Source organism: Bombyx mori, chromosome 11, assembly GCF_030269925.1.
Source record: "Bombyx mori chromosome 11, ASM3026992v2".
Classification (NCBI taxonomy): domain Eukaryota; kingdom Metazoa; phylum Arthropoda; class Insecta; order Lepidoptera; family Bombycidae; genus Bombyx; species Bombyx mori.
Genome location: NC_085117.1, coordinates 13710025 through 13726972, shown reverse-complemented (window position 1 = coordinate 13726972; position 16948 = coordinate 13710025). Strand labels below are relative to the sequence as shown.

The 16948-nt window shown below is 34.7% G+C and overlaps 1 protein-coding gene and 1 long non-coding RNA gene across 7 annotated transcripts in view; one reads left to right on the top strand and one right to left on the bottom strand.

Moving 5' to 3' along the window:
• Positions 1 to 1933: 1933 nt before the first annotated feature.
• Positions 1934 to 8530, bottom strand: LOC134199717 (uncharacterized). Its single transcript, XR_009974327.1, has 2 exons — positions 8375 to 8530; positions 1934 to 2125 (listed from the first exon to the last, which is right to left on the bottom strand). It is a non-coding gene; the product is annotated as an uncharacterized LOC134199717 (long non-coding RNA).
• Positions 8531 to 8599: 69 nt separating this feature from the next.
• The window catches only part of LOC101736246 (ADP-ribosylation factor-like protein 4C), an 80343-nt gene continuing 71994 nt past the window's right edge, over positions 8600 to 16948 (top strand). The window contains exon 1 of one of the 6 annotated variants that reach the window (XM_038014043.2): positions 8600 to 9168. The gene's annotated coding sequence lies outside the window, so the exon portion shown is untranslated. The remainder of the gene's footprint in view (positions 9169 to 16948) is intronic. The other 5 variants (XM_062671219.1, XM_062671220.1, XM_038014042.2 and 2 more) reach the window with 5 other exon arrangements.

Genomic DNA, 16948 nt, shown 5'->3' with positions numbered 1-16948 from the left:
CGGCTTATAAAAGCACCACCTCATCTATCTTCCCGTGGATTTCGTAAAAAGCAACTAAAGTATGCACAAGAGAATTGGCAACAGTACTCTCTGCGTTTCACACCAGCGTGCTGAGATCGTCAAGCGTTAGCATTTACTGATGATAGGCCTTATCAAAAAACCGGGTGGGTAGGTTAATATATCGTAAAACTTAGAACTCATTTCTGAAGGTGAGTGGCGGCATTTAACATTGTTGATGGGCTCCGATAACCACTTTAGATAAGAAAGGCTGTGAGTTCGTTTATCTAATCCATAGCACATGTCAAGAATAATGGGCTACATACGTCTGCAGTTTGTCAAAATGCTTCGGAAAGTAATTCAAACAAATTTCTATGATTTGACACAATCCGAATACTATTATTTCTGTCACTTGCATTATGAAAAGATGAATGTATCCCTCGCTAGAAAATTACTGTATGTCCTTTCTACATCCCTGACGTGTTTGCAAAATTTAATGATGATCGGTTGAGTAGTTAAGTCGTGAAAGCGTAACAAACAAACAAACTCACTTTCGCATTTATAATATTAATATGCATTTGTAATCGTATATGCGTGTGAATTTTATTTATAACTTATGAAACACTTGTATTTTGATATTTTATATTCAATTCTGTTGTACGCTATTCCCTAGGCTGTAACCTGTAATTTTCATTTGCCGAAGGAAAAGAAATTACTTATGAGTTAAAGGGGAACCCTTTACATGGTTTATTGAAATTGTTCCTTTTCCGATGACACGTTTTTCTTTGTACAATAAAGAATAGATAAAATGCAAATAAATAATAGATACTTCATTCTTTCTTCCGCCTCATCATTGTAGAATATGATACATTCAATTAACTCATATTATTTTTAGAATTGTGCATACGATTGCTTTTAAAAAAACCTGTTTTATCTGTTAATTTAAAAAAGTATCTATGCTTAGATTCTTTATTCATTATCCTAAATACATAAGTTCTTTAATAATATATACAAAAAAACAAGAGGTTTTTGTAACCTAATTAAACTTTCTGTGATAATTTAACCTCGTTTTGATTAATTAAAAAAGTCTTATGTTTCGAATACTCCAGTTTTCGTGGTCATGGACAACCTCTTGTGACCTTCTAAACTTATTTCCTATCTATATATAATTACTATTTTGATCAAGTTATAGGTCTGGAGGGGTAAGGGGAAGTCTGAAGATAACGCTAGAGACAGATAAAGTAAAGAGTGAACAGCTACCGTAATGTGGGCAAGCTATGCGAAGAGAAATTATCATTGAGCCAAAAAAACCCTAGGGATGAAGATACACAGTAATGTAATGAGAAGGGGACGTCCTACAAAGCCGATATGCGAGAGAAGTTGTCAACTGTACTTTAATTGTTGCAAAAATATCCTACAATTATAGTAAGTATATGCTATAATTGACAATTTTCCTTGATAAGACTGTTGGTCTCATTCATTTGATGCCGCGACATTCAATCGGGAATACCGAAATCCAAATTTAGAGTTGCTCAGCTCCATTCGTCAATGTGCTACAGACTGAGGGTCATGACCTCTATGTTTTAGTTAATCACGGACAATGGCCTTCAGCTTAGTTCTGTTCCTTTGGTGCAGAGGAGAATGTGACATAAACAGCATTCGAGCTTCGATCGAGCTTAAATTCTTCAAGGATAAGGACCGCGTCGTCGAGACATATTGCCCATTGCGCAAAATTTTTCTACGCATATCTACCCTTTCGTGCAATGAGTTAAAAATTAAGTTAACAATTTTAACACCTCAAATTCAAGAAATTTCATTGTACCTACATCATAATACATAGGTACAACAAATAATAAATAGGTACCTACATCACATTTTTAATATTGTTACCTATATATAACATTACACGTACCAAACATAAAATAAAACACTTTCGTTTTTAAGATATAAAACGGTTTATTGGTATTAATTTTATACTATTAGAGAAAACACTGTTGATACTCGATAAAGGCCTCATCGTCGATCTTCATTGAAATAAAACAGGAAAATTTCCAATATACATTTAGAAATGAAAGTCTATTATTATATTCTTCTATCCTCAATTGTTACCGCCGGTCTCCTCTCCAAACTGAAATATATAATAATAATACATTTATGTTATTGTATTATACAGAATCCATCCATCCAGGTGGACGATCCATCAAAAATGTCGTAAAAAGATTGACGCCCTTGAGATGTGGTGCTGGAGACGCTTGCTGAGGGTAAAATGGACTGCTCACCGCACTAATGTATCCATCCTCAAAGAGCTCCAAATCAAACAAAGGCTTTCGTCGATTGTGCAATTGCGAATCCTTAATATGTTTAGACATATCATTCGTAATGAAAGGTCATTGGAACGTTTAGTGGTTCAAGGAAGAGTAGACGGTCAACGCTCTCGCGGCCGATCACCCACAAGGTGGACAGACTTGGTTAAGTTGTCTACGAAGTGTTCCCTTACTGAGTGTACACGTACCGCCACAAATAGAGAAAGATGGAGAAGTCTCTCAAAAGCCGCAACCAAATATTAAGACTTACGTAACCACGACCACTCCGCCAGGAGTGAACGACTGAGAAGAAGAATTATACAGAAAGGACATCAGTTTGAACAGAAAATTCGAATAGTAGTGACATAAAATGAAAAAAAGAAAAAAAATACAGAGCTACATTAAAAAAACAAGACAAAATACATTTAAAAAATAAATGACAAAATTAGTCTTCTTAAATGCTGCTTTAACTTATTACATTAAAATGAAATGAGACTATTTTAGTTAAACGATGTGAAATCGTAACTAAAACAATCCATTTAAACAACTGATAGGTACTAGAAACATACACAAGACGAGAATATGCACTGTAATAAAAAATAACTGCAATCATGATTCGAACCAGATAACCTCAGTAGCTCGTGGAGGTATTGTCTGCATACCCTCATTTTTCAATTAATAGCAAGTTAACCTTGAATGATATATGATTTAATGATCATAAATTTCAAATCCATTATATTCGTACCCATTTCATAAATATACAGTACGTAGTACGTCAAATTTAAACCCATGCTTACCAAATTGTTGAGAGTCAAGATGGCGATACCGATCCGTGGACACAAAACTGTCACTATCAATAAAATATTATTTCTCAACATTTTAGATTTTATCGTGTTCAATTAAAAGCTGTCTTTGACATTAACAAGAGCAATTACAGATCAAAAAGACCCCAGTCGTATCTCGTTACTCAGAAAGTCAGAACATCTGAACCCTTTAAGGGAGTCTTCAATATATCAACGTCGTTGGGTACAAACGCTACTTTCCCATAGCTATGCAGGATGAATGGCTCTCTTTAACCAAGCCTATTTCGGGACAGCGCGACATCGAGTGCTATAATCAGTGTCGTTTATATAAATGTGAACACAACTCGTAAATATACAAGCCGTAAGAGGATTGTTCTCGGAATAGAAATGTAAGTAAACGCTACAAACACGGAAAACAATATTAATTCACTAAGCTAAGGAAAACAAGTACTTATCTCTTTGATAAATTCATATTTAGGGTATCAGCGCCAGAATGCTTTCTCTTTATTTTTACAAGTAATTCTACAAATTGAGGCCAATCAATCCAGTAAATGAAAAATAATGAAAAAAATATACCATCTTTCATTTTGTTAGTCAAAGAAGGTAACATTTTGAATAATTAAATGTAGTTCTATGTATGAAATGTTGTAAAGATAATTAATAGGTATATTCAATTTATAATCGTACAATTCGAAATTCAGTATGCACCTGTAGCTACACGTATTTCTTGAATTTAGTTTCATAACTCAAACGGCGCAGTATTTACTGATAGCAGTGGAACAGGCGTCATTCTAACAGCGGAACACGTGGTATCAAGATAACATCTAAACGTCATCATTTCTATAAAAGTATCGTTCGCTATAAAGCAACAAGGTTTCCTAAAACGTACAGTTTTATTTTACTTCATTGCAAACTCGTTCACGGCCCACTTGATGTATCAGAGTTGTTACCCGGGCTTATAGACATCATCACAACATGAATGCCTCCACGCACTTTTATACCTGAGATCGATATTTCAAAAATGGATTCTGTAATTCTTGTCCCGCTTTTCAAATCGGGACACGTAGTGATACATCAGCAATCACTTTGCAGCAGAAACAGGCAGGATAATGGTACCGGCCCATGTAAACTTACAATATAGTATTTACCTAATACCAGTAAATGCCGGTTGTTGATCGCAGTACGCTGGTATAATTTTTAGAGGGGTCCGATAGATTCCATAGTCGTCTTTACGATGCCCATAGGAATAGATGGGGAGGCGATATTCCAGACTTAATAGCACAACGAGGGAAATTAAGAAAATATATTTAACACAGAAAAGGCAAGATCACTAAATTGAAATATTATTAAAATCGACATTTGTCGATAGATTATTAACAGTATTCGATCTAAAAATGACTATTTCTTTGGAACGAATAGGCAATATTCTTTTTTCTACCTAAGCTGATAGCCATGAGAGGCTATTTCAGCGTAACCTTAACTAGTAGATGAGCTCACGGGGCTCAAACCGGAGTGATGTTAACACTGATCCTAACAACAGCAGTGCTTCGTAGAATCTACCACCGGATCGGAAACGCGACCCACTGAGAAGATCCGGCGAGAAACTCAGTGGGCTGTGTCTATGGGTTAATTCGCTCGTCGAGCCCTTCGTCGCGTGCGACGGGTTCGACGAGGACGGTGACCGGTGCTTGTGGTACCTAAAAGCACCGTTAATGGATCGGAGAGCAATCACTGACGATAACTTTATATTAAAATCGGAGAAATCAAGAAGAAGATTGAGTATGAGTGTTACTGTAACATGATTTACGGCTTAACTATATAAGTTACAGATATGAGTATTCGATAAATATTATTTGAAGAAGAAAAGTAATCACCTTTGTCTAGTAGGTACTTAAGTTGGATTTTACCCGTCCGAAACAAAAAAATGAAGTCAATTTAGGTTAAGCTTCTAGTGATAGTTATAGCCCAAGAGCCCGCGACAGCCAGACCTTCGTTATTTTATAAAAGCTGAAAGTTTCTCTGTGTATGTCTCCAACACAGATAAGAACGACTCGTGATTATAGAGTTTCTATTGTGGTTACTTGGGCAGGTAACAGGCAGTAAAGGTATATAAAATAGTACCTTAAATTCGTTAAAGTATAAAGGGTTTTTTTTAAATATTTACTCCAGAATATCTTTAGAAATCATGATATCCGTTGCCGGACACTTTTTCCAGTTGTTATCCCCTGCCAGACACCCCTAAACTTTAATAAATTTTAATTATACTTTCGTTATACTATAAAAGCTAAATTTTATATATGAGTCGACTATTATCAAAGCCGGCAATCTGACTTTTGGATAATTATTGGTAAATCAGAAAAACGAATTATTGACTTTGTATTCCATTGGCAGTCACAAAACTCTTCGGAACGACATCTTAGATAAATAACAGGCTTACTATTAACCTTTATTTAATGCAGGTTTTGAACCGTATTCTTTGAAGGAGACGATTATATTCAAATCAATCTGTATTGACATATCAATAACATTTTTTTGTCCAAATGCACAGATTGCCACCTTTGATAATAGACGACTCATATGTTACTTATGGACTTATAAAAATATGTTACCCCAATAGCCGGACAGTTTTAATGGTTCTTACATCTTGCCAGACACATTGAGAGCCCGCTGTAGGTGCGAGCGCGAGGTAGCAACTGTTCAAGCGGGTGTGAGCGAGATAGAGTGCTTAGTCTATTGTGATCTTTTAAGATATCCAATAAAAAAATTATTTTATTACGTTCATAGCAATATTATAGAAAATAAAAAATGTTATTTTAATATTATAAAGTACAAACCAAATATTACATGTCAAAGAAAAATATTTAATCGTTCTTATAATTTTCCTCATTGTCGTCGATATTGAACTGATGAATAAGGCGATATCAATATCGCCTTATTCAGTCGAGTCGGCCTGAGGCGCCTACGAGGGGGGGCATAGCTACTACCGTATCCGATTTGAGAGTACGAGCTAAGCGGTAGTAAGACCTTTGAGAGGGCGCGAGTCCTTCTAAGAAATCAGACCATCTGGCATCTCGGACTTCGGCGATGCGAGACTTTACGTCGCGTTGTAGGGCACGCATTCGAGTACGATTTTCCACTGTTGGATACCTATCGTAGGCGCGGATCGAAGCGTTCTTAGCTCTAAGGAGTTCCCTAATATCGTCGGGCAATTTGAAGCGGTGAAGGAAGTCCTCCGCCACAACTTGCTTCGATGACCTATCTAATGTCGAGGTGATGTGTGACGTTACGATGTCTATGGCTTCAGCGGTATCCTGAGGAGACGGGGTAGAGTCCGGGCTAAACGGGAGCGATGGTGGATCAGATTCACCCAGGCTAATGCCCAGCGTGTGCCAATCCACCACAGTCCTCGTGACGGGAACGGAATCGGGAGCGCGACCGAGCTTCATAATGACGGGGCCGTGGTCTGAATCTAACTCTAAAACTACTTCGATCGAGTGTAAGCGCAGAGTTACGTTTTTTAATAACGCTATGTCGAGTATATCCGGCCGATGCGCGATATTTAGCGGGTAGTGAGTCGGGGTTAGCGGAGCGATGATATCGAAGGCGAGATCATCGACTAACGCGTCGAGCCGCCTGCCATTAGGGGTTGTGGTGTGTGAGTTCCACCTGATGTGTTTACAATTTAGGTCGCCCGCCAGAATGACAGAGCCTCCCATGCCGAGTAGCGCCTCGATATCACTGCTTAGAACGGATAAATCCTATAAACGACAGCTGATGTGCAGTAAAAGATCACAATAGACTAAGCACTCTATCTCGCTCACACCCGCTTGAACAGTTGCTACCTCGCGCTCGCACCTACAGCGGGCTCTCAATGTGTCTGGCAAGATGTAAGAACCATTAAAACTGTCCGGCTATTGGGGTAACATATTTTTATAAGTCCCTAAGTAACATATATAAAATTTAGCTTTTATAGTATAACGAAAGTATAATTAAAATTTATTAAAGTTTAGGGGTGTCTGGCAGGGGGTAACAACTGGAAAAAGTGTCCGGCAACGGATATCGTGATTTCTAAAGATATTCTGGAGTAAATATTTAAAAAAAAACCTTTATACTTTAACGAATTTAAGGTACTATTTTATATACCTTTACTGCCTGTTACCTGCCCAAGTAACCACAATCGAAACTCTATAATCGCGGGTCGTTCTTACCTGTGTTGGAGACATACACAGAGAAACTTTCAGCTTTTATAAAATAACGAAGGTCTGGCTGTCGCGGGCTCTTGCTCTATTATACTCGTAGTAGTCAATTTGCACAGTTTTAAGCGTGTTTATCATTCGTAAACAATGTTTGAATGCATATATAATGCAATGAAATGTTAAGCACAATTATCGTTTTGCAAACGGACCCAAAGGCAATTACCGCTTCTACATTTACAGGAGGTTTCAAGTTATTTAATTAGGTATTTATTCATTAAATTAACTCAACAACACCTATTACGACTACCAGATCGTCAGCTCACCCAAGTCCATTAAAATTCAATGTTCAATGGATTATAAAACTCTATATGCGTCGAGGTTATATAATAAACTGTATCATTAGTCTTGTGCTGTTATTTTTAAATAGGACTGCTTAAAAATTTTGCAGGGCATCGCTATAGGCCAATTATGTAATTTTAAACGTTTCAATTATTCAAACTACCATTTCGAGTAAGAGATAAAATGAGAAAGAAATAAATTACTGTTCTGACTCTCAACAATTTCGTAAGCATGGGTTTAAATTTGACGTAGAAACGGTGCCTACTGTATATTTAAGATATGAGTATAATGGATTTGAAATTTATGAACAATAAATCACGTATCGTTCAAGGCTAATTTTCTATTAATCGAAAAATGAGGGTATGCAGACAAGACCTCCGCGAGCTGCTGGGTTTCTGTGATTCGAATCACTATTACAGTTGTTTTTTATTAGTGCTTATTCTCCTCTTGTATATAAGTTTTTAGTACATATCAGTCGTTTAAAATGGTTTGTTTTAGTTACGATTTCTCAACGTTTATCTAAAGTAGTCTCAATTCATTTTAATCCAATTTATTAAAGCAGCATTGAAGAATACCAATGTTGTCTTTTGTTTTTTAAATGAAACTATGAGTTTTTTTGATATAGACATGATTGTATTTTTAATGTAGCTTAGTATTTTGTTTCATTTTTTGTAATTTTATATCATTATTACATGAAATTATTGTTCATGATAAAGTCTAGTTTCCTTATTCTTACCACATTTTCAGGATTAGCTAGCATATCACGCAACCATTCAAATATATTATGGCAATTAACATAAATAATACTATTTCAAACAAAATAAAATTCAACTGTGCGTAACGTGATTTAATAATTATTTAATCTACCTCACTTCTTGAAATTGACATGTAATGTGTGGCTGTATTGAAAATAAAAACAGAAGAGGCACGCCAAGCATCGCGCTCTACCTTGCTCAGTTGCCAGAGTTGACGAGTGAACGCAGCACGCAGCGAATCGCGCGAAAACACCCGAACACGATCTATCTTCCCGACTAATCCCGACCGAGCGCCGAGTCGCTGCTGCTTGCCACCTACTAGTCTGGAGGCGACCGCAAGCGGGGCGGCACGTGCGGTGCGCGCCTCGCGATTTCACATTGTTTTTGTGTGCATCTTTGTTTAAAATCCGATCCGGCCACAATCGATACTAAATTCATGTGAATTAAAACGGTCGAGAGATTTATCTACAAGAATAATAGTGAAACCAGTGACAACTGTGTTTTATAGTCGATGAGATCAACGATTGCAAGACGGTGGCTTATTGACAAGTGAAACTCTCCAACGTCCCATTCATTCATAAGTTGGATATTGTTTGTATGTTCTGTTTGTGGATTATAAACGTGATATTATAATAGTGTATGCAAATCAATAACCCCAGAGTGATAGCCGAGCTCCGAGTCAGCAAAAGCTTCTGTCCTGTGGATGAATATACGCTTGCATATTGATTGGTTTAGTATCTGGATTCACTGGATTTTTAGCCTCTTGATATTGTGAGTGAGTGGCTTTTTAATAATTTGATTAAATAATACACTAATAAATTTTCAGTTTCAGATTGACATGATGCTCAAACTTGACCTAAAAATAGTATTATTACAACACGACATCCGAAACTCTAAGGAATAATTATGAATTACAAATCGGAAGATACATAATTGATTTTATTAAATAATCCTTAAATATTCATTATAAGCGTGATAAAGGTAAAAATTCTAATTAATTGCCATACTCTACTTTTCAGGACTCACATTAGATTTGCTAAGATCGTTCGTTATGAATTTAGACACAAAGTTGGAACAGATATCTGATATCGCCAAGGGTGATCCCAATAATATCTGTAATAATTTGTGTCCGCCAATAAATTAAAAATACTCACTATGTAACTGAGGCTATGAGTTTATGAATTAAGGTTATACGAGGCTATAACCTACAGATCCCGAAATAAAAACAATTCTCAGAGCTACAATATTCCGAATAGCAAGTACCAGTTAGCAAACAAAGCATCCTCATATGGCGCCAATAATGGAATTAAATCAATTACAATAGCGCAATATGTTTTAGATTAACCTTTTGTGGGCAATATTAATTTGAGACTACTTGCTGGCAACCCCATCGGCGCAATCACGTATTATCTACGAACCATACCAAATACGATATATTATACAAAAATAAATACAAGTTTTGTCTACTTAAATGAAAAAAGAAATCTTAACCCAATCTGATAAACATCTCTGAAATCGATGTTCAAATTGGTTATGACAATAAATATAGATTAGCGCGCACAAATACCGCGACGTAGTAAGCTCACAATTAAAACAAAAATATAGATTTTCCCTTAAAATAATAAAATCACAATCGAATAAATATCATTTGTCTTCATACTTTTGTTTGGAGACAGGACTACCTACCTGCCCGGCCTCGTGTCTGATCTTCGGTTACTGTTAACAATGGAATTCAAAACGAGAATTCTAGGAAAATTTACGCACGTATACCTATGTGTTTTATACGACCTTTCAATAACTTACGATCTTCTATATTTAAGGCTAGTATTTTATGCCTTTGTTGTACGCTTAAAGATTAAAGCCGATAATAATAATAATGAAGTATAAACGATTTATATTAAGCCAAATTATATTTCAATCAATTGACACTTGACAAGCACTTTCTACTTAGATATTTCAGATGAATTATATGTGAAGGCGTCAATCGTGTATCCTATATTATGTACTAGATATGTGATTCTAAATTCCAAATTTGAAAATTGCATTATAAATTAATGAACAAAAAGACAAACAACATATGTATTTCCAAATTAGAAATCAACATTTTAACAAATAAACCGGTCGTAAGCCATTATTAAAACAATCTCGCATTATCATAAGTCTCGATTCAGTCCCTTGGAATTTGTCGGGATCTCGAACAGTTGGACGATGGTCAAAAATTCCCAAATGCTATATGAATCATCAGCTCGTATAGGGCTCAAACGATTTTATCTTGTTTAATCCTTCACTGTGGCGTGTCGACAACGACCATAACATTGTAGCATGCATAATTAAATTTCAAATACAATGAAATTACATAAGTCATTTACGCTTTGTTTCACTCATAGATTATCACGAATGTGTCGTTATCCGTAACCCGAATCTGAAACAGCCTAGATTTCACGTAGCAAATTGCAAACTTAGCTAACCGACCTAAAAAGATTACACATTCAATATCGCTAAGAAATGTTTTTTTTTAAATGGATAAATAAATCGATGACATACACTGTGACTGTATGTACATGGCTGCTTCTTTATTATTAAATATAACATACACATGTAAAGTAATCAATAAATAAATAACCAATTTGTTTATAGTCAGAAGTTTTAGAAATGAACAAAGACTAACATAATTTAAATCATTGGTAACGCTAGAGAAATCATTTTAGAAAGTAATTTAACTTAAGCAACTATGATTTATACGTCGAACAAATACACAGTCATGTAAGAATACAATGATCGTCGTAACAATGGATTTAATATTATCACTCAATCAACTTTAGAATTGTCACAAAAAATCTATGTTGTTTTTTGAATTAAACCAAGTTTACACAAATTCTCAGAAATAACACTTAGCAGTATCAACACTGGACAGGACATTTCTGGTAACCACCTTAACACTTCACAGTTCCATAAAACTCGTGTGTTTAACTAACGGATGTACCAGTCTATAATTCACATCAAACGGGGAAGTCGACGACTCAATAGAACACTGTTTTGATCCATACTTCGGTTACATTAATGGCGGAAACGTAAAAGGAAGCTGACATTTCCTTCCTGAACGAACTTTCAGTGAGCTTGTTTTTTTTAAGATCGATTATTGGGAATTTCACGCTATGTTACTAAGATCGATTATCGGGAATCATTCCCGATCCTGCGGACAGAATGGAAAGCAGTCGACGTCGCCCAAAACACGTCATCTCGGATCCTCCCGATCCACTAACAGTGCTTCTAGGTACTTCAAGCACCGGTCACCGTTCTCGTCGAACCCGTCGCTTGCGACGAAGGGCTCGACGAGTAAATTAACTCTACAGCCCACTGAGTTTCTCGCCGGATCTTCTCAGTGGGTCGCGTTTCCGATCCGGTGGTAGATTCTGCGAAGCACGGCTCTTGCTAGGGTTCGTGTTAGCAACGTCATCAGGTTTGAGCCCCGTGAGCTCACCTACAAACGTTAGGGTTACGCTGAAATAGCTTAGGCAGGAAAAAAAAAAAAACAAATATCGGGAATTTCACGGGGTATCTTACTAAGGAACACGACGAACTTAACTTGGCTGAGCCTTTGCTCGCCCAACTGTCCTTGTGAAAATGGAAAGGCCTCCGGGCCACCAGTAATCCTTCAATCCTAAAAAAGAAAAGATAAAAAAACGAACTTAAAATTATATTGAGGTAACTAAACTAAACCGCCTATTATAGACATAGATCACGATCATAGCAATTGGGCTGTGTTCCCACGCATTATTACTGGCCCACGCTTTGTAAAGCTTACATTATAACATAATGACACATTATGTTCGGGCGTCGATTCTTTTACCAATGAATGAGTACCCAAACAATCAAAATAACAAACAGCTACATGCTCTCAATAATGTTAAAATGAAACACAATTGGGCTCACACTTAACGTCAATATAAATCAATTAAACGAATTGAAATTAATAATAATTGGATTTCAAAGAGTTGTTGGGAAGTGCATACTGAGATATTAATGCAACAGAATAAATATTGGTACAATTGGTCACGTAACAAAATAGATAATAGAGTTAAGCAAGTGTATAATTTGGTATTCGGCAATGGGTAGTTGTAAATTCTAAATATTGAAACGATCTATGCGTGATATATTACTATTATAATATAAATTTAGGTTGGTAACCTGTGAATGGTATTTAATTTTGTATTTTTATTGTTTAAAATACAATTTTATTTATAGCTTAACTAATTGATAAAATTTATCTTGTTTCGTAAGAAGAATTATTAGAGATTTATTTAAACGTTACTATATTAGAATAAAACTAGACTAAAACTGTCTAAAACATCGTAATGGTTTAATCCAGCACCCCAGAGGAAGTCTGATATTTTATTATATTACGATTGATATATTATATTTATAATTGGCTTTCAATTTAATGACATATCAAGGAATGTTATAAATCTTGCCTAACGAATATTGCAAATCGAAAGCTTATTTATTGTCAAGGCGATGACAAAGGCATTATTTTGAAGCTGACAAAAAGTGGTTATGTACACTTTTCGTTAAATTCTTTAGATACACTTAGAATTTTTCGATAGACTAATCTTACAAATAAACATTTTAAATATTACGATGCAGTTAAATTTGCTGCAAACTGCTTTTATAGCTCGTATAGAACGTTGGATCTCTTAAACCATTTAATTCAGCTAAAATTGTAGGTATGTATTAATGTGATGATATTTTTTTGTGAATGTCTTCGTTTCAGTGGTTTGTTATACTTAAAAAATCAGATTTACGATTGATAGACGAAAATTACATGCGAAAATCCGAAAGAATAAGAAATGTACCTTTTTGGATTAAATTTTGATACAATGATGAATTGAATCGTCACTGAAGTAAGACAACAATTTTGTCATAGATACTGTATCTACAGAAATTTTAAGTATAGAAGAGACGTATAAAGTAAAAGTAGTTTTTTTATGTATCCAATTATAATAAAAAAATGAAGTACTAGAATAGTATTAGAATTAGAAATATAATTAGATAGTAGAAAACAAAAAAGAGACAACCATAGTAAACTCTAAAAAAATTCCGTATTAAGTTTAAATAATTCTAACATCTAATAAAAAATATATCGTTGTCCAAACAAACATAAATCGTTGTCCAAAACAAACTGTTAGAATTAATAACCACATCAAAATGTTTATCTAAACGCTGAAGAGGTTAATATCCTCAGGATTTGTTCATGTAACACTTACATTATTATTATTATTATTAAAGATTTTTATTTCAGAATATAGGAATACCATAAGTTCTTATTAGCAAGCTTATATTTAAAATGTCAAAATATCGTTGAGATTGGAAAAGATTGCGAACTCAGCGACTTAGAGCGTTGGTTGGTCAAATGATGATATAGTACATACATTGGTTTTTCAAAATTGCGACTCTATTCATAACAATTTTTGACACCCCTGCAAATTTTTAATAGGATCAGGCTGTAAAGGGCTGAATTAAATTAAATAAAAACGTGTATTTCTTTTGGCAGAATTACGTAATTATAGACAGAAAGTAGTGACCGTTCTTTGCTGCAGACTTTTAACATTGCTCCATAATGCAAGAAAAATATAATAGCACTTAAACTTATTCTACTACGAGTATATCAAAATAATCATTTAAGGCGTTAACATTCATATTGTTAATTTAACGAAGCTCTATAAAAGTAATAATTGATATTTACTTAAGTATTCCACGGACCACTACAAATTTGGGCATCACGTCAATTTTGGCCATTAGTAGGCGGTAAAGTTTGAAATTTGAATTCAACCGCTGTATTGAACGACGTGAGGTCGTTGTCCTCCGTAACTCAGAAACGTCTTCGACATTGAGAGTGCAAGCTTATTTGAGTACTGTATAGAATTGTTTTTTTGTTCAAGATCTTTTTTATTTTCGATCTGTCCTTGTGTATACACATAACAATACATCTTACGTAGATATACTTACCATTCGAAATTCGATTAATTGAGCAATTAATTACTACAAAACCATTTTCTTGTTTTCTAACAATATGTCAATATTTTGTTCAAAAAATATATTACGACATGAAGATTGTATAGAATCGTTAAAACCTTAGAAAATGCTGCTACTTTTAAACAATGCGCACTTGTCGATTAGATAACTGCTTATCAAAAGTTACACGAAATCGTGATACAAGATATCGATTGAAGAATGAATTTTAAGCCAAATAACAAGAAATTGCTTCAAAGCAAATTTACATGAAGAGATTTTCTCGAACACAAACCGGCAATAATATCAAGAGAAACTATTCTTGGCCAAAGTATACAAACGTTCTAAAATTTCTATAACTTAAAAGGCGACTGTGACCTTATTTTTTAATGCAAGCTTTTGTCATAATATCAACAGTTGAAGACGATAGTCATACGAAATTCTCTAGCAGAACAAAACCGCAAAATGCTATTATCGCTTGCTCGTATTCGAGAAACTGTTTCCAAGACATTATATGTAGATGAAATCGAGACTCTTCATAGGTATTTATTAATTCACAGTGTAATGAAATGTCTGTTTAACTAAACACAAATTCCTATAAAATATATTCATGAGAACGAATTTAAGACATAATTAATGTCTTGTCTTTGAAATTAAATAACTAATGTTTCTCGAAACTGTTCTTGTGCGAATCTTTTATTACTATTTTAATTATGTATTTGGTTTAATGTTGCGTTTTACTATTTTCATTATACTATTCTGAACTTTTTAACATTTTACTTACAGGTTTTGTGTTCACTGATGAATTTAAAACTACATATTTTTGAGCAAATACCAAAACTTTATTGAACAAAAAAATTACAATGCTGTTTACCTAATTTATTTTAGAAATGAAGTCAGTGGTCTCTGTAATATTTTAGAGTTCATCATTGTCCGTAGGCATTAGATCGATCGTACCTCTACTTAGTGAGGTTTTTTCTAAATTGGATAACGGAGCTAAGACGATATCAAGGTATTCGCTATCTAACTTATTTTGTTTTCACACATTTTATAATTTGACTGTTATCTATAATCGTATCATCTGCGTATCAATTATAATGATATATCGCATTGAATTTTCAATACCGTTCATTTACTGATTATTTCATTATCATTTGTAAATCCGCTGTACTATTAATGTTATGCGCATGTGCGTTTTCATGCGTTAGAGTTATGTGTTCATAGTTTTCCCCATATAATCTCAAAATATTTAATACAAACCTAAAGATATCTTCTGTATACAAAAATGTTATGGAAACAAATAGGATAAAATTCCGCAGGTTCCAAAAAGGTTCGTACATTGGCGACGGTAATATTCAGTGATTGATTGGTCTATTGACTAATATTTCATTTAATTCATAAAAAGTATTTTTTTTACGGTAAAGTCATAGTTTGGATCATTCTGCCGCCAATAAAACTGAAATCACGCGGTTAATTAAAATGTTAACTTATTGATATGGTCACACGTTGTGTACGGAAACCACCTCCTAGTATGGGTATGAAAAATAATTGTCGATAAGTTAACGAAGTGGATCAAAGAAGACTTATAAACACTACGCAGGTACGAAAATTATCTCTGATCAATGTACTTTACTGAATAATACCACACTGAACAAAAGAATACCCAATGAAAATTTTGCTGTAAAAAACCAGTAAAAATTTAGGTTGTCTGTCACGCATTACTTGAAAATGAAATTAAAATCTGCGTAAAATTTATCTTCTGTATTAAAGGTGAGCTAAATGTCAATTACAATAATAATAAGATCTATTTATGCTAAAATCAGATGTTCGACTAAATCCCAAAAAGCGCTGATATGACGATTTCTGCAAAGTTCACAGACCTTATTCGTGTGCATGAAAAATCACAGCTCTTCTATCAACATGCTACATGGACGCTACCTAAGCTCAAGTTCAAAGATCTTTACACCAATATTTGTACAAACATTAAGATTTACGAGTATATGTAGATATAATAAGTTCAGACAGCGTGGGTGCGGAACAAATTGACGATTAAGGTTAGGGTGAACGTACAATAGTTTTGTCTAAACTATGTTTGGACGGTCACGGTTAATGGTGTCTGCAGTTTCAAATGACCCAAATGGTCAGGTGCAATGTTGGTAATCGTAAAAGTTAATTGTTATTCGGTACGTACAACGAGCCGGCAGTCACGTTCGCTGAGTTTGTGGACAACGGGTCTCTATTTTATTAATATTTGTCCATTCATGAGTGCCAATAAAACTAACAGCTGACCTTAAAAGTAATGGAAATGACTTCGAACACACGAAGTATCAATTACGTTCCAAAATATTTGGATGTCGGATAGAAATCAATACTGAAGGGCATTAACAAGGAGTCTCTCAAAGAATTCTTTGAAGAATGTCGTCATGTGCTATTCTTGTACAAATTCTCCCGAGAGTACCCGATACAACTTGGTCGTTATGTTCTCAAATAGAAATGTCCCTTTTCCATCTCGAGTAATGGTTGGGCTCCTAGAAAATAATTGCTTT